We start from the raw sequence: 18,835 nt of genomic DNA, 5'->3' as shown, positions 1-18,835 counted from the left end.
AAATGTTTCTTGGCCCAAGTGACTGAGAAGTCCGGGCCTAGCTGCATTTAAGAGCTCAAATGGTAGAATCAGGAATTCGTCCCCATCACTTGGGTCTGAGTTGGCTTAACTTTCAGGCAAGCTGTATCTGAGTGGCAGTGCCCCCAGATACTCTGGGCTTCCATCCCACCAGCTCGATAGCCCTAGGAGAAGTGGGCTCTTTTCTCCCAATGTTCTCAGCAAGAAACTGGGACACGTGCTCATTGGCTGTGATCTGGATCTTGCCTGGCTCATATGATTAACTCGAAACCAATCACTCTATCCGGATCTGGGTCACACAACTGCCTCTGGAGCCTCCTGAAACTACGGGGACTGAGAATGGGGAAGTGGTTGATCCCGGAAGGGGTGAGGTCTGTCAGAGAGAGGGGGAACACGGGTTGTCAGGCAACATCTCTCAGGGCTGGTGCCCATCAAGTGGCAAATGTGTGGTTCATTCGTGTACCAGGCCCAGGGTTCCTGGGTGAATTCTTTGGAATTCAGAAAGTTTGGGAGTGGGACCTATTGAGGCACGCCTAGCACAACACAGGAGTCTCTGGGAGATCCAAAATACTCAATGACATGGCGCAAGCTCTCCCCTGAGCTCACCGTGTGGCTGGAGGGGGGCTTGGACCAGCTTATTTGAGCAGGTTTGTGCTGAGCCCTCAGTGGCCCTCACGGTCCTCCTGTGGGCGGCCTTCTCAAGTTTTTGGGTCTTGGGATTCCTTTACATTCTTAAAATTACTCAGGACCCCAAAGGGCTTTTGTTTAGAATGATTATATCTTTTGATCTTTTACCATAGTATAAATTTTGGTCTTTTACCATAGTATAAATTAAAACTGAGAACACTAAAAGTACTTAATTCACTTCCATAGCAATAATTTTTCACATGTTAATATAGATAGCATTTTTGTGAAAAAAAATATTTTCTAAAACAAAAGCACTGGGTGAGAAGGGTGACTTTGCTTTGCATTATTATTATTATTTTTGAGACAGAGTCTTGCTCTGTTGCCCAGGCTGGACTGTAGTGGCACAATCATAGCTCGCGCTCGCTATGACTAGGGAACCTCCTAGGTTTAAGTGATCCTCCCACCTCAGCCCCCAAGGAGCTGGGACCACAGGTGTGTGCCACCATACCTGGCTAATTTTTTAATATTTTTTTTTGTACAAAAGAGGTTTCACTATGCTGCTCAGGTCGGTCTCGAACTCCTGGGCTCAAACAATCCTCTCTCCTTGGCCTCCCAAAGTGCTGGGATAACAGGCATGAGCCACCACGTGCTTTGCATTTTGTAAAGGCCTATTCGCGTCGGGCTTACCAGGAGACAGCCAGATTCTTATATCAGTTTCTGCATACAATCTGTTGCAATATCACCCATCATGGGCCTCTGGAAAACACTGTATACTTGTGGGAAAATGAGCAAAAAAGTCAAATAATGGCTTCATAGCATTATGAAAATGGTTTTGACCTCAGCACTCCTGAAAGGGTCTCAGGGACCCCTGGGGTCCCTGGATCATACTTTGAAACCTGTTGCTATGAGGGATACAAGACACAGGAAACTCAGACCCTGTCCTAGGTGGAGACTGAACATGTCTTGCACCCTGCTATCTGTTAGATATTGTCATGCTGATGACGTCATGCTGAGTCATCCCAACAAAACCGTGAAGTAGGCACTGTTATACGCAGAGACATATAAGGAAACCGATGCACTGAGAGGTCACACAGTTTCTAGCTGGAAGAGCTGGTACTCGGCATCCCCACTGGTGAAGGCTGGCATTCAGCCAACACCTGCTAAGTGCCAGAGCCTGTGCTAAGCACTTGGGTATCATTTCTCACGCACGTGCACCTGAGAGGTAAGGGTTATCCTTGTCCTCATTTCACAGATGAAGAAACTGCAGTTCAAAGAGGTGAAGACACTTGCTCAAAATCACAGAGCCGGGGTAAGTGGCCCAGCCAGGCTACGAACCCAGGTGAGCTGACTTCTCGGCCAGGCTCTTCCTAGCTCTTGCCTCTTTCTCCGCTCTCAGGGCTGGCTTCTGAGGGGAGAGACACACTCTAATGAGCCATGGACAAGCGGGAAACCAAACTGATGTCACTGGTCAGATACGGGGTTACGGGCTAGGCTGTAGGCTGGCTTCCCAGGGAGTGGACCAGCGCTCCTGGGTGTGTGATGGGGGAGGTCAGGAGGTCGTCCCCTGACACTGTCCGGCTGCGGAGGGATGTAGGGACCTCGGGGGTTGGCCTGGTACAGGGGAGGAGTGTCTGATGAGAGAGACAAGCTATGGCCTGTGAGCCGAGCTGATGCAGCTGGCCTTTGAGGGGACTCAGCAGTGTGGTGGCTGTGCTCCTGGTACCTCAAGAAGGAAGTGGACGGGGCTGCAGCGGAGGGCTCTGGGTGAAGAAGGGCAGCTCTCCTGACACACATTATCACACAGAATACCCAAAGGACCTTGCATTTTCTTTCTTTCTTTTTTCTTTTTCTTTTTCTTTTCTTTTTTTTTCTTTGAGACAGAATCTCACTCCATCACCCAGGAGGCTGGAGTGCAGTGGTGCGATCTCAGCTCACTGCAACCTCCGCCTCCCAGGTTCAAGTGATTCTTTAGCTTCAGCCTCCTGAGTTGCTGGGATTACAGGCACACACCACCACTCCTGGCTAATTTCTGTATTTTTAGTAGAGATGAGGTTTCACCATATTGGCCAGGCTGGTCTCGAACTCGTGACCTCACGTGATCCGCCTGTCTCAGCCTCCCAAAGTCCTGGGATTACAGGTGTGATTAAAGGCGCCCAGCCACCTTTGCATATTCTATGCAGAGTGTGGCCCGTGTACCATTGGCATCAGTATCACCTGGTGCTTACAGGAAAGACAGGACCTTTGGCCTCACCCCAGGCCTGCAGATAAGAATCTTCATGTTAGCCAGATCCCCAGAAAATCTGCGTGAGTGCTGAAGTTTGAGCTGCTTGCATGTGTATCTCTTGCTGGTACTAGGCCAGGCTGAGATGCTCAGCCCCGGGCTCTGCCTCAACCACCTGAAACATTAGGATCCAGTGTGGGTCTCCATGGGAGAGAAGCAGCCCTAGACCTCACCTTGGGTGCTTGCCTTATTGACAAGATTCTGGAATCTCTGCTGCCTGGGGCTGGCCGAGGCCAGTAGGGGCCAGTCCTGGTCCTGATGAGCAGGATAACTCTGGTTGCACAAGGCGTGCAGGGTGTGAAGAGAGTCCAGCCTTGGAAGAGGTAGGAACATCAGCGGGGGCAAGGAGGGGCAGAGGGATGGCGGCTATGAGGCTCTCTCTTGTCTCAAGCTCGGCGGGAAAGTGCTGAAGCCTGGGCCCCACCCCAGAGATTCTGAGTGGGTCAGTCTAAGGTCCAGCCTGGGCAGTGGGAATTTTAATCACTCTTGGGTAACTCTGTGCAACCCAGGCTGAAAGTTGCTAGGAGCCCTCTCCTCAGATTGGCTTCTTCTAGGGCAGGGGTGTGTGTAGGCCCATGGGCACCTGTGCTTGGACGGGTGGGGAGCTGAGGAGTGGAGGAAGGCACAGTGGGAAGAAGTCCCCTCTGGACTGGCTTAGATCCCTGCCTCGCTTTTTGGGGGTGGGAGGATACCATCCCCTCCCATCTGCAGTGGAGCCCACTGGTATTTTAAAAATTCCAGGCCTCAAATGTCCCTCCTCCTGCGTCCCGTGGGCGGTCTAAGAGGGGAGGAGCCATGGCCATATCTTCATGGGATTCACCCCCAGGGCCTGCGCAGCTGGGTGGGAGGGGACACCTGGAAGAGGCTTTGCAGGCTGCTTCATTTCAGCTCCACGGGCTTTACAATACCTTCTGGGGTGGGGGGCGGGGTGGTGAAATCAAAGTCTGCCTTCCTCTTTTAAGAAACTGGTTTTTCTGGAATTTTCCCTGTTAGTTGGTGAAAATGCCTATTTATTAGTGCTTAGCAATTTACAAGCAGTCAGAACATGGGAAGGATATGGCCCATTCTAAAAACACTGACAGTAGGTATAGGACTAAAGACACACCTTCCCCCCATACACACAGATGCACACACACAAGACATGCAGACACACACACACACGCACAGAGACACACAGGTACCCGTGCATACACATGCCCGCACAGATGCACACACACAAGACATGCAGACACACACACACGCACAGAGACACACAGGTACCCGTGCATACACATGCCCGCACAGATGCACACACACAAGACATGCAGACACACACACACGCACAGAGACACACAGGTACCCGTGCATACACATGCACGCACAGATGCACACAGGCACACAGATGCACACACACAAGACACGCAGACACACACACACGCACAGAGACACACAGGTACCCGTGCATACACATGCCCGCACAGATGCACACAGACACACAGATGCACACACACAAGACACGCAGACACACACACACGCACAGAGACACAGACACACATGCGCCACAGAGACACAAACACACACGCGCATACGCATGCACACACAGTTGCACACACATAGACACACAGATGCACACATGAACACATATGCATCCACACAGATGCACACACAGAAGCACACATGCATACAGACACACAGATGCACACACATACAACATGCAGACACACACATGGACACACAGAGACATGCAGACACATATATACACAGGCACACACACAGACACACAGATGCATGCACACACGAACACATGCACACAAACACACAGATACACACACACAAGACATGCAGACACACACGGACACACAGAGACACGCAGACACACATATACACAGGCACACACAGATGCACACACATGAACACACATGCACAGAGACACACAGATGCACACACACAAGATGTGCAGACATACAGGCCCACACGTACACACACAGACACATGTACACAAGAGACCTAGTCCCTCGGAATATGCTGCGTCTGCACACAGGCATCTCCTTTCCTACCGCCTTCTCTCCAAGCATTCTGGTGTTCAGCTAACTGATGAGTCAGTCCCAGGGATCATGGGGTCATCAGTGGGGCAGGGAGCTTCTCCCACAGTGAGCTGACCCCTGCTGCACTGGTTGGCAGAAGGGCAGGATCAAAGGAGGGGAGAGAATGTCTCCATGAGCTCTGCAGATCAGATCAGCTGCGGGGGGGTGCCTGGCACACACTGGATGTGGATGTGGGCAAGCTGGGGTGTGGTGGGAAAGGGTCAGGGCCCCAAGGAGCACCCGAAGGAGCTGAGAGCTCGACCTGGAGAAGAAGAGCTTCAGGGATCAGGGAGGATGAGATGGGATGCTGGCCTCCGATGTTTGATGGCCCCCTCGCTGGAAGAGTCACCATTCTCTGGGCTCCACATGTAACAGATGAGGGCCACAGGGAGGCCAGAGGTGGGAGGAGATGCTTGAAATGGAAAGGGGTGCTTTGGGAGGGGTGAGCTCCTGTACCTGGAAATGTTGGGCCCAGAGACTGCAAAAGGCCCTTTCGAGGCTCTGTCCTGGGTATGGCTGCTGGCACATGCCAGGAGACCGCCTCATCCAGATGGAGCCAAGAGGATAGGTATGGCTGGGCCCAAGTTTCCTTATCTGTCATATGGGGTCACACCTATCCTGGAGGGCTGCATGACCACACAGCACCTAGCATGGTGCTCGGCTTACTGCTGGCCCTGCGGGACACTGAGAAACATGTGCTTCCTTTCCTTTTCTGGTGCCTCTTGCCTTCTCCGCCATTTCCTTAGGCCTCTGGGGACACTTGGCAGCAGAAAAGGCTGGAGCAGAAAGCCTCTCACACGATATCGATCTGGCCGGCTCTGGACTCCAGACTACGGCGTGTGGGATGCTGGTACAACCGCCTCCATGGCTCCAGGTTTTATGGGGTTTGAAAGATCATCTCTGGCCATCGAGACAGGATGTCCATCTTCTGGGCCCCTCCTCTTAACCTCTGCTCCATTTCCTGACTCCCAGATCAGTCCTGAGAAACCCCCATCCCAGGTCTGGCCCTGGGAAACCAAGGGGTGCCTGGAAGGTTGTCATCTCCCCGCCCCGGCCCTCCCTCAGCCCCTCTTGCATTTGCAGAATCTGATCTGGCCGAACCATTACCTCTCCCTCCCTCAGGGGACTCTGGCTGGTGTAGGGTATTAGGAGCCAAGGCCACTGGGGCATGGGCAGGGGTCCTCGAGGACAGCAAGAGACCACCAGGAGAGATGGAGCTTTAGCACTCTGGAGACAGCAGGCCCAGCTTGGGGTAAGTCAATCAACCAATCAATGAACTGATTTGAAAGATACATACTGAGCACCTACTGTGTACAGGCACTGTACTTGGCCCTGAGCACTAACAATGTGCTTGTTTGTCTCACGGCACTCCGGGTCTCATGGGATCAGGAAAAACTTATAAAGAATCAGCAAATATATAATCACAGTGTGATCGTGCATGGGAGCAAGGGTGCTTTACGGAGCAAGAGTTTCTAAATGGATCTGGCTGGTCTGGGGAGAGCAGAGAAGGCGTCCCTTAGGAAGTGACATGTGCAGAATGTCAGAATCCAAAGGGTGAACAGGAGTTGGTCAGGCAAAGAGGGAAGAAAGGGTGTTTCAGGCAGAGGGAACAGCACATGCCAAGGCCCAGGGGCAGGAGAGTCTTCGTGCCTCTGAACCCCACGTACACTCCCTTGATAGCACATTTCACAGTGGTAATTTGGCATGAATTTGAAGGCAGGACAGACTCATGGTTGAATGCACAGGCTATGGTGTCAGACTACACAAGTTCAAATTCTGGCTCCATGCCCACTAGCTGTGTGACCCTGGGCAAGTTGCTTGACCTTGCTGTGCTTCTGTTTCCACATCTGTAAAATGTGGGGTGATCATAGTAACACCTAACTCAGAGGATTGTAGGAGTTGATAATTTATATATGTAAAAACAGCTCAGACAGCACTTGGCAGGTAGTAAGTGCTCAATAAATGTTAGCTATGCTTATTTATTTATGTGAACTTATTTTTTTCTTTCTCCCTCACTAGACCGTAAAGTCTGCAAGAGCAAGGCTCCGGGTGTGTATGTGCGAAGTCCCAGCACAGTGTCTGGACTGTGAAAGGCCCTCGATCAATGTTTGTGGAGGCAGTGAGATGACTGCAAGGTCAGAGTGGGCAAAAGGAGCCGGGGGAGGTGGGGAAGGTTGGGCTAGAGAGGCTGGGTGAGCTAGGCAGGGCTTTGTAGGCCACAGGAAGGGTTTGGTGTTTGTAGTTAGAGCAGTGGGAGTGTTCGAAGATTCCGAATCGAGGGGGCAGGGGATCTGGTTGGTATTTTGTAAAGATGACTGGGCTGTCAGTTTCAACATCAGTTGAACCCCAAGTATATGTCAATGTTATATTAGGTGCTTTATTCAATGCTATTTCATTCATTTTGCAAAATGATTGTGGGAAATAGGTAGGCAGCTAAGGAAATGAAAGCTTAGAAGGATTAAGTAGTTTGCCCCAAATCTCATAGCTGGAAAGTGCTATAGAAATGGACTGAAGATCTCTCGTTTTTGTTTATTATAGAGACAGGGTCTTGCTCCATTGCCCAGGCTGGAGTGCAGTGGTGCAATCATAGCTCACTGCAGCTCTGTCCTCCTGGGCTCAAGAAATCCTCCCACCTCAGTCCCCTGAATAGCTGGGACTATAGGTGTGTGTCGCCATGCCCAGCTAATTTTTTCTTTTCTTTTCTTTTCTTTTTTAAGCAGAGACTAGGTCTTGCTAGGTTGCCCAGGCTGGCCTTGAACTCCCAAGCTCAAGTGATCCTGCTGCCTCAGCCTCCCAAAATGTTGAGATTATAGACGTGAGCCACTGCACCTGCCCTGAAGATCTCTTTAGCTCTATCAGTTAGCATATTAGTTCAGCTTCTATAACAAAGGCTTTGAATTACCAAACACTTAAATGTGGCCGTTTATTTTTGTCTTACTTGTATTATAGCTCTCCCCTGTGAAATTGTTCAGGACCCCAGGGTCCTTCAATTTGATCGCCCTGCCATCCTCAATATGTGGTCCATGATGGTTGCTCCAGCTCCTGCCATTACAACTGCATTCTAGTCAGTGAAAAGCAGGAAAAGAGGAAGGGGAGGGCGTGCCCTTCTCTTTAAGGATGTGGTACATTTACATTATATACATTGTTTCTGCTCAGATCACAATAGCCAAAGCTGTCACAAGGCCTCAACTAGCTGCTGGGAAATGTAACTTTTATACTGTGCAGCCATGAGTACAGCCATACTTCTGGGGATGTATTAGTAAAGGAGGAGAGGAGAGTGGGTATTGGGAACAACTGGAAATTTCTGATTCATACTCCAACATGTGCTGGAGGGAAGGATTTAAGAGTTATATTAGATACCATATGGGGAGGGGGTAGGTGCACAGCTTGAGTCCCCCTCTTTCATGGGAAGAGGGGGGTATGTATAGGGATGGCTGCCAGGGGCCATGTCAGTGTATTGGGATATCTTGATGACCACTTCCTCCAGTCATACAGCAGACTGGTCCAGGGAAGAGTACGTGACTCAAGTTGGGTCAGTTCAAATGCCCCCCTGGACTGGAGAAAGAGAATGGGAAAGGGTCTGGGGTTGGGGTGGGTGGCTGCATGGAGTTCTCAACATTATCTCCAGGGAGGTGACTGCCTCTCTGCATGCTCTGTCCTCGTGCTTACTCCTCTGCAAGGTCAATCTGTCCATTCCCCTGTATCTTGGGCACAGAGGACAAGGCCTGGGGCTCCAGGCCAGAGCTTCCTATGCTCCATGTGTGGAGTCCAGAGACTACAGAGAGAGCAGCTTAACTCACATGGCCACCCAGATTAGATGGTGGACATCTCGGGGTGACCCCTGAGGACAACGGACTGGATGACCAAGCGGGCCTGTCTCCAGGCCTTGGCGCTATCTAAGTTCCAAGTATTAGATACAACCTAAAGTTTCTTGCTAGTGCAGTAGCGAGGGTTGTGTGATGTACAAAATAAATAGAGACATAGGAAAATTGCTGTGCATTTGCAGGCTGTGAGTCATCCTGACACAGAGGTATTGTAGACAGCGGAGGGTCGTGGGTGGAAGCAGGGGAACACTGCTATGTAAGGAGAAGGGAAGAAGAGGAGGAGAGGGTCCTGTGAAGAAGACAGAGGTCTCAGAGAGGAAGGAGGAGGACCTAGGAGGGGTGCTGTTTTGATGGGGAAAGGAGCTGAGAGTTTCTAGAAGGAAAGAATGGCTGGTCAACAGTCCAGCCACCACCTTAGGATCAAACTGAGTGAGCCCCAGAGGAAGGTCACTGAATTTGATCACAAAGGAATCATCCTTGTCCTTTCCTTTGAGAAAAGAGCAACAGCATCACCAGGAGGCAGGAGGCCAAGGAAGTGGCTTAGCACAGTGTCAGGCTCATGAAAGTCTCACGATATTTGTAGAGCTGGTGAACTGCTGAGTGAATAGGAAGTAGAGACACAGCAAGTATAGACAGCTCTGAAGACCTTGACCCCCACCCACCCCAATCAACGTGTTTTCCTGGGCTTTACTCTTTGCTTCCGTTAGTCACTTTTGCCAAGGTTTCTCCTCCATAGACGTCAGGATGGGGAGGACAGAGGGCAGGAAGGAAGGCGATTTGTCCCTGAAAGCTGAAGCCCCCTCCAGGGGCAGCCTTTTGGACAGAGCTTGATACCTAACCTGGATCATTCCTGCTGCAGTATCAGCAGGTGTCAGCCGGAGAAGGAGAAGCTTCTGTGAATGACAGTCCTTCAGATGACTAAAACCAGCTGAACTCTATCCCAAGCGGAGATAAGAGAGGTGGAGATCAGGTGAGAGCCGCAGCCGGGTGGAATTCAGGGCAGCGTCAGCGTTGTGTGTGTGCCTGGTGCTGGGTTACAGCCGTCTCACCGCGCTTCCTCTTCTCAGATTCCGGCTCCAGGATCTCACCCTCCCCAGCCTCTAATAACCCCAAATCCTGGACTGGTGTTTGGGAGACTGTGACTGGGCCAGGTAAACAGGGCAGGCCTGGAGCCACAGCCGACACTGGCGGGAGGGAGACGGGTCCTCCTCTGGATGGGTGTTTGGGACCGGCAGGAAGGGCAGGCAGGGGAGGCTGAATTCAAGGTTTCCCCCTTGGGGTCTCCTCTCTCCTGTTTCCACTCTTCCCCTGTCTCCCTTTTCAGCGCCTCCTCCCCTCCAGCCCCTCCTGTCTGCATCTGCCCTCTTCCTTCCCTCCTCTCTGTCCCTCCGTGTCCCATCTCATCTGCCTTCTGTCTCCCAGGCAGCCTCCCCCCAGGCCCCACGCCACTGAGGCACCGGTAGGCAGGGTTTTGGCTGGAGCTGCTGCCAGTGGTTCTCAGGGGAGGATGGAGACCTCCCTTTTCAAGAACTTCTGAAAACAAGAGGGGCCTACACTTGGGCTGGGGAGAGCTAAGGGAGGAGGACTTTGGGATGTCCAGACGGGCAGGGATTCTGGGACCCTTTGGTTGTCTTCTCCTCCGCCAGTTAAGGCAGAGCTGTTACGGGCTAAGGCTCCCTCTAGTGGCCAGCTTGGGAACTGCAGTCACTCGTTGGCCTTCCTGGAAGCGGTCACAGTGGGCAGCAGGCTGAACCAACTGTCCAAGGGCCTGAGAGGCACAATTAATAGACAGCTGGAAGCCGAGAGTCTTCAGGCACTTAGAGGCAGGCTGATTATTAAAAGCTTCAGTAGAGCGGTCAGGACGGAGACCCACAGTCTCTGTTCCCATTATCAATCAATCCCTCGTGGCGGATTGGACCTGGCCCAGATTTCCTCAATGACCACCACGCAGGCAGTCAGCAGTGGCAGAAGCCAGAGAGCCTATGGCTCCAGGGTGTGGCTCAGCAGAAGGGGCTCTGGTCACAATGGGTCCTAGGCAAGATCCTTCCCCTCTCAAAACCCCCATTTCCCGTTCTTTGGGCCTTTGGGACCTGGGTGTCTCTGGGCTGCCCTCTCACAGCCCTGCATGGCCCATGCCCTGGTGCTTGCTCCCTGAGTCTGCAAGGCCAACCTGTCCATTCCCCTGCAGCCGGCCTGCTGCTTGGCAGGGCAGGTGAGTTCCTCTCCTATGGCAGACAGTGCAGTGTTCAGCTCCACTGGACCTTTTGGGTGATTTGACCTCTGGAAGTTCTATTCCACTCACCCTTGCTCCTCCCCTTCCATGTGACCACATTCCTGGAGGTTCCAGCACCTGTGGAGATGGAAACAGCTGCTCCCAATCCTCCGAGATCTGGGTCAGAGGACGTGAAATGCAGGCATCTTTATTTCCCAGACTCAGTTATTAGACTTCCCTCTTTTTCAAAGTCAATGGCCCCCAAAAAAAGAGTGGGCATGAACGTCAACCTTTCTCCAAGGACACCCAGGCTTTGATTTCCCTGAACTACCCCAAGTCTCTATGAACGTGGAACTGAATCTGACTGATTGAAAGTAAAATTAAAAGGTAAATAGGCCTCTTTTCCCTAAAAGGAGTGGTGGTGGGTGCTTCTGCAGAGGTAGGATCAAAGCACTGAGAAGCCTATTAGAAAACATGGACGGTAAAACACTCTCCTTTACCTGCATGCAGCACATTGGGGCAGAGTGCCCAGGCAGAGCAGGATTTGCCTTCACGTCCATCCAATATGGGCCCAAGTGTCAGCTTTACTAGTTCCCCACTTACGTGATCCCGGACAGATTATTTGACTTCGTGGTGTCTCAGTTTCTTCGTCTATAAAATGGACCAGTAATAACTAGCTGACAAAGTTACGTGGATATTCACGATTCTGTGTGTAGAATGCCGAGCCCAGTGCTCATGTGAAATGGTGGGAGGGAAGCAACATTTACTGGCTGTCTATGATAGCGTTGGGCCCTGCATGAGATGCACAGGATGTCACTTACAAAAAACTCAAAAGGGTGGCCATGATCACTCCCATTTCACAGATTACAAAACCAAGCCTCACAGAAGGTAAGTAACAACTCTGTTAATAAGTGCTGCATAAGGATTCAAACCCATCTCTATCTGCTTCCAAAGACTTTGGGCTTATCCAGAACAGTGTAGATGGGGTGGGGGCAGGAGCATGCTGGGGTCCAGGTCCTGAGATGGCAGAAGTCCTTGTGAGATCAGAGAAGAGTGGGACAAGAGAAGGGGTAGCAAGGACAGGCCTTAGAGAGGAGGCTCAGGGCCCATGACATCCTAGTGACCACCTGTTTCACCACGCCCTCAGCAGGTGAGGCAACTGACAGCATTGGCTGGTCCAAAGATCCAGTGACAGAGAATCTAGGACAGTCACCCAAGAGGCGGATGAGGCTAGACAATGTCTCCGGGCTGCATTGGGAGGAATCCAGGCTGCACAGGGAAGCAGGACCTGAGAGGTAGCAGCACCACTTAGAAGTGGGGATGGTGGGGGTAGGAAGCTGAGGGCCAGCATGGTGCCTTCCTGACCAGCCCAGGGCTGGTGGAGCCCCCAGGATAGCACCGGGGAATGGTCACCTCCCTGGGTCTGGAGAGGCTAGGGATGCCCCAAGCTCTATAGGAGAGAACCTCGAGGGGGACAGGTCGGGGGAAGGAGAAGCCTAGAACCTGAGTCAGCCAGATGCCCAGCTGTGGCCCATGAGGGCAATCACCTAGTGCAGGGCCACCTCCTTCCTTTAGAAAGGGGAGTGGGGAGTCCACCTCCCTCCTATGTCCGCTCTGGTCCTGGGGTGAGGAGTTAGTTTTAGGGATGGCGGTTGTAGAGGCATTGGAAGGGGGACATCGCCCCCTTGTGGTCAGATGGCTGTGGTGCAGAGGAAGTGCCCGTTGCTGCCGCACGCCTTCCCGGTTGATGGAACATTTGAGCTTCTTTCACGTATCAGGCTCCCTTGGTGAGCAATGTCTGTGAACCAGGGACACGGAAGGCAGAGGGGCGGCTTCAGGATTCACTGTAGGGAGCGTGGCTTTCTCCGGAGATACTGTGGGGCTCTAAGGGTCCCAGGCACACTGCAATACCAGCAATGGTGGGGACTAGAAGAACAAAAGGACATATACTGAACTCCCAGCTCAAGCCAGGCCCTGGGCCAGCCCTGGGGATGCAGGGATGAGCAGGACATAGTCCATACCCTCCATTTCCATGCAGGAGACCGACAAGAGGCCAGGAATTATGATGTCCCCAAGGCTGTGACAGAGGCACGGTGTTAGGGCTATCGTCATTCCTCCCTCTGGAAGGATTCTTGAGTAATCCCCTGGCCTCTCTCCTCACCCTGCTCCATCTTTTTCATGTCAGGTTGGGGAGTTGGAAGGAGAAATCCAGCAAGTCGACCAGCTCCTTCCATCTTTCCCTTCCCTCAGCCAGCCCGTTCCCAGGACATTGGCATCCCAGTCTCCTCTCTGCCATCCCGCGAGGGGCCTGCCTGTGTGGGGGCCCTTGGTCGTCCTGCACTGTTTGTCTCCGGGATGGCAGGGTAGAGCCACATTCTCCACTCAACTCTATCACTAACGTTCCGATTTTCATCTCCCTGACTTTTGGCTGATATCTCATTTGTTTCTGAACTCAGGCACGGGAAGGCTCCTCCAAAGCCCCAGAACAGTGCTTCTCAACCAGAGGTGGTTTTGCTGCTCAGAGAACATTTGTCACAATGTGCGGTGGGGAGGGGGCATAATACAGGCATCTAGTGAGTAGAGGGTGAGAATGCTAAAAAAAAAAAAAAAAAAAAAAAAAAATCCTAAAAATGCACAAGACAGCCCCTCACATCAATAATTGTCTGACCCAAAATGTCAAAAGTGATGAGGTTGATAAACTCTGACCTAAAGCATACGGTGTTATGAGGAATTAAATTAGAAGTACCTAACGCAGCCCTGTTGTGGGAAGCTTGCATGGAGTGGGAGTTCAATGAAGGCTTTTGGAATGAGATAATATCTGATTTAGGCTTTGAAGTGAAGTTGAAGATTGCCACGTAGAGGAAGAGTATCAAAGTTGGACACGTAGCAGACTATCCAGATAGTGGGAACAGAGTGTGCAAAGGCATGGAGAGTGAGAGGCTGTGGTCTGTTTGAATGAGACTGTCTAGGACAGGAAATTAGGCTGTGGAGGTGGGCATGGGTCGAGCATTAAAGGCTTTGCATACTTATATATGGAATATGTTTTATAAAGTATAAAACAAGCACAAAATGTGTTTAGAAAAGTGCATACGACACTAGTATATAGAAATGTAGAGTGCATTGAATTACCAATTATATGCAACTGTTTCCAGTTTTTGGCTATGATGAATAAGGGCCTATAAACATTTTTGTACTTGTCTCTTGGCATTCATTTTTGTGAATTTTACTTTGGGTATAATCCTAGTAAGGGAATGGCGGGGTTGTGGGGTGTGCATATGTTCAATTTTAGCTGATATTGTCAAATAATTTCCCAAAGTTCTTGCAGGAATCTACAATTCTCCAATAGTGTAAGAGAATTCGCATTGTTCTGTGTCTTCACAATGCTTAGTGTGGCCAGTTAAAAAAATTTATCTCTTCTGGAGTATGTGTAATGGCAGGGCTTTATTTTATTTCTATCATTTTGTTTTATATTTTTCAAAATAAGGTTTATTGACATATGATTTGCATACAGTAAAATTTCACCATTTTAAGTGTACAGTCTATAAATTTTTATTAATATATACATTTATTTAATAAAAATATGTAATATTTTGTCACCCCAAAGTTCCCTCATTCCTGTTTGTAGCCAATCCACTCCTGCCACCTTTAGTACCTAGTAACTACTGATATGTTTTCTGTCTTTATAGTTTTGCCTTTTCCAGAATGTTGTGTGAATGAAATCATTAAGTATGTAGTATTTCGAGTTTGGTTTACTTCCACGTAGCAATATGTTTTTGAGATTAATCCACTTTGTTCCATGGATAATCAGACGGGTAATTTTAAAAGAGAGATGGAAACTATAAGAAAAATCAAATGAAAATGCTAGAAATAGAGAACACAGTAACAGAAATGAAGAATGCCTTTGATGGACTCATCAGTAGACTCAACATAGCTGAGAGAAGAATCAGTAAACTTGAAGAAAATGTAGTAGAAATTATTCAAACTGAAATACAAAGGGGAAAAAAAGAGTGAACAAACAGAACAAAGCATCTAAGAACTGTAGGATAATATCAGTGGGCTAACATATGTGTAATCGGAATCCCAAAAGATGAGAGAGAGGGAAAGGGGAGAGAAGAGAAGAGGAGGGAGAACTTGGACAAATTATAGTCAACAATTTCCCCAAATTAGCAACAGACAGCACACCACAGATTCCAGAAGCTCAGAGAACACCAAGCAGTAAAAAAACCAACCCCCTCCCCCAAAAGAAAAGATATGCTCAGCTTCTCAGTCCGTCACTTCTGTCTTCCAGAATGGGCTGATGCATCTGGAGAAAATCAGATCCAAATGCCAGGCTCACCTCTTTGAATTTCCTTCCCCTCTGGATCTTGGTGTCCTCATTTTTCATTGTTTAGATAGCAACCTAAATATCTTCAAGTTGATGAAAAACGTTATACAGCTTTTCTTATTCTGTTAAGCTGGGGAGCCAATTCAAATACTTAGTCTGCTGAAAGTACTGAAAATAAAAATTGAGGCAATCTTTTCTAGTTTTTTTCTGGTTTTAGTTCTTTGAGAATTGCTGGTCTAATCTAACTAATAGGTTAAGACAGTTATATGTAAAATTAGCTTTTGAATCTTTGTAGTAAAAGAAAATAATTTAGCTTCCTATATTACTTTTACTCTTCCTCCTAATTTAAATAACAAACATATAAAAGTTGTTTTTTTTTGTTTGTTTGTTTGTTTTTTTTGTGAGACAGGGTCTTGCTCTGTCATCCAGACTGTAGTGCAGTGCAGTGGTGTGATCACAGTTCACTGCAGCCTCAAACTCCTGGGCTCAAGGGATCCTCCCGTTTCACAATCTCCTGGAATTTTTTGCTGGTAAGAATAGTTGGCTATTTTTTGTCATTTGAAATTCTGCATGTGGACCTCTATTTCTTGTTCCTTCACCTCTATGTACTCTTTCTTGATTTCTTTTGAAATTATGTGTCAAAAACCAGGCATTGATTCTTCCTTTTACATCTTTTTACCTCTCCCACCTACATTCTTGAATTGGCTTTATTTATTTTATTTTGTTTATTTATTTTGAGACAGACTCTTGCTCTGTCACCCAGGCTGGAGTGCAGTGGCACAATCTTGGCTCACTGCAACCTCTGCCTCCCGGGTTCAAGCGATTCTCCTGCCTCAACCTCCCGAGCAGCTGGGACTACAGGTGTGTGCCACCACGCCTGGCTAATTTTTGTATTTTTAGTAGAGATGAGGTTTCACCATGTTGGCCAGGCTGGTCTTGAACTCCTGACCTCAAGTGATCCGCCCACCTCAGCCTCCCAAAGTGCTGGGATTACAGGCATGAGCCACTGCGCCTGGCCTATTTATTTTTAAATTAAACGTTTTATTTTGAGATATTGTAGATTCACATGCAGCTGCAAGAAATAATACAGAGAAATCTCATGTATCCTTTACTCAGTTTTCCCCAATAGTAGCATCTTGCAAAGCTGTACTACAATAACACAACCAGGATAATTACATTGATACAGCTGAAGTATAGAATAGTTCCAGCACCACAAGGGTCCTTTTTGTTGCTCTTTTACAGTTTTGCCCACTTTTCTCCTACACCCTCCTTAATCTGTGGCCACTACTCATTTGTTCTCCATTTCTACAATTTTGTCATTTCAAGAACATTCTATAACTGGAATCGTATGGTAATCTTTCAGGATTGGGTAAATGGTCGTAGTTTGTGTTTTTCAAAGAATTGGCCCATTTCATGTAAGTTGTCAAATTTATATGTGTAGAGTTCATAGTATTTCCTTATTATCTTTTTGATGTCTGCAGAGTCTGTGATGATATTCCCTGTTTAATTTCTGATATTGATAATTCATGTCTTCTCTTTTTGTCAGTCCTGCTAGAATTTTGTCAATCATATTTGATCTTTTCAAATAAGTTAATATTTGTTTCATTGATTTTCTGTTTTTAGTTTCATTGATTTCTGCTCACATCTTTTATTTTATTTTATTTTTCTTTTAATAGTTTTGGGTTTATTTTGCTGTTTTTCTTCCTGGATTCTCCAGGTAGGTACTTAGATTATTATTTGAGACTTTTCCTGTTTTCTAATGTATGTGTTTAGTGCTATAAATTTTCCTCTCAGCAGTTTTTTAGTTGTTTCCACAAAATTTGACATTATATTTTCATTTTAATTTAGTTAAACATATATTTTAATTTCCCTTGATACTTTTTCTTTGACTCATGTGTTGTTTAGAAGAATGTTGTTTAGTTTGCAAGTGTTTGGAGATTTTCCTGTTGTCTTTATGTTATTGATTTCTAGTTTGATTCCATCATGGCTGGAAAATACACTGTATAATTTCGAGTCTTTAAAACCTATTCAAGTATTTTTTTTTTTAATGGTCCAGGATATGGTCTACCTTGTTTTGTGAACATTTGAAAACAAAAGAGTATTTTGCTGTTGTTGGGTGCAGTGTTCCATAAATGTTGATTACATCTTCTTGGTGAATATTCAGTTGAGTTATTCTACATTCTTGCTTATTTGCTGTCTAGTTTTTCTATTAACTGTTGAGAGAGGAGCATTAAAGTTTCCAGCTATAATTGTGGACTTTATGCTTCTTTTTAATTCAATCAGTTTTTGCTTTACATATTTTGCAAGTCTGTTGTTTGGTGCATGTACACTTAGGATTGCTAGGTCTTTTTGGTAGATTGACTTTTTTATCACTATATAATGTCTCTTTCAGTTTCTGGTAATTTTCTTTGCTCTGGGGTCTATTTTATATTATAAAGCCACTCCTTTTTCTGATTGATATTTGTATGTATGATATATGTGTTTTCATCCATTTACTTTCAATCTGACTATATAATTATATTTGAAGCGAGTTTCTGGCAGCACATAGCTGGGTTGGCATTTTTATTCCTCTTTGCCAATCTTTCTCTCTTCATTGGTGTATTTAGACCATTTACGTTTTATTTATTTATTTTTTTGAGGCAGAGTGTCGCTCTGTCACCCAGGCTGGGGTGCAATGGTGCAGTCTCGGCTAACTGCAACCTCCGCATCCTGGGTTGAAGTGATTCTCCTGCCTCAGCCTCCCGAGTAGCTAGGACTACAGGTGCGTGCCACCATGCCTAACTAATTTTTTGTAGTTTTAGTAGAGATGGGGTTTCACCGTGTTAGCCAGGATGGTCTCGATCTCCTGATCTCGTGATCCACCCGCCTCAGCCTCCCAAAGTGCTGTGATTACAGGTGTGAGCCATGGTACTCGGCTGACGGTTTACATTTTACGTAATTATTGATATGTTAGGGCTTAAGTCTGTCATTTTAATTTTTGTTTTCTCTTTGTTTTTCTTCCTCTGTTTTTTTTCCTGCTTTCCTGTGGGTTACTTAACATTTTTTTGAGTTCCATTTTTATTTCTCTATAGTGTTTTTGAGGATACCTATTTGTATAGCTTTTTAAGTGATTGCTGTAGATATTATATTACTGATGTGTACCTTATAACAGTATACTGGTGTCAACATTTTACCAGTCTGAGCGAAATGTTGAAACTTTTCTTCTCTTTATGTCCCTTTACCTTCCCACTTTTCAAAATAATTGTTTTAAATATTTCCTCCAGTTACACTGAGAATTACATTAGACAGTGGTATAATTTTTGCTTCAACTGTGGAAAACTCAAGAGGAGAAGGAAGGTCTATTGTATTTAAGTATATTTTTTACTCCTGTTGTTTTTTTCTTCTTGGTGCTCCAAGAATTCTTTTATGATATCCAGTCCAGACAAGTTTCTTTAGCTATCCTTTTAGAGTAGATCTCCCGAGGCACATTTGCCTTCCCCTACCACC

At 47.6% G+C, this 18,835-nt stretch overlaps 1 long non-coding RNA gene across 3 annotated transcripts in view; it reads left to right on the top strand.

Moving 5' to 3' along the window:
* Positions 1-4,543: 4,543 nt before the first annotated feature.
* LOC123567950 (uncharacterized) overlaps positions 4,544-18,835 on the top strand; it is a 105,014-nt gene continuing 90,722 nt past the window's right edge. Inside the window, exons 1-6 of one of the 3 annotated variants that reach the window (XR_010580094.2) lie at positions 4,544-6,241; positions 7,009-7,124; positions 9,673-9,783; positions 9,881-9,964; positions 15,759-15,879; positions 17,026-17,066. This is a non-coding gene — a long non-coding RNA (uncharacterized lncRNA). The remainder of the gene's footprint in view (positions 6,242-7,008; positions 7,125-9,672; positions 9,784-9,880; positions 9,965-15,758; positions 15,880-17,025; positions 17,067-18,835) is intronic. The other 2 variants (XR_006691152.3, XR_010580095.2) reach the window with 2 other exon arrangements.

This window comes from Macaca fascicularis, chromosome 12 (assembly GCF_037993035.2).
Source record: "Macaca fascicularis isolate 582-1 chromosome 12, T2T-MFA8v1.1".
NCBI classification, from domain to species: Eukaryota; Metazoa; Chordata; class Mammalia; order Primates; family Cercopithecidae; genus Macaca; species Macaca fascicularis.
Note: the sequence above shows the minus strand (reverse complement) of the source record. Positions and strands in the feature narration are given on the sequence as shown.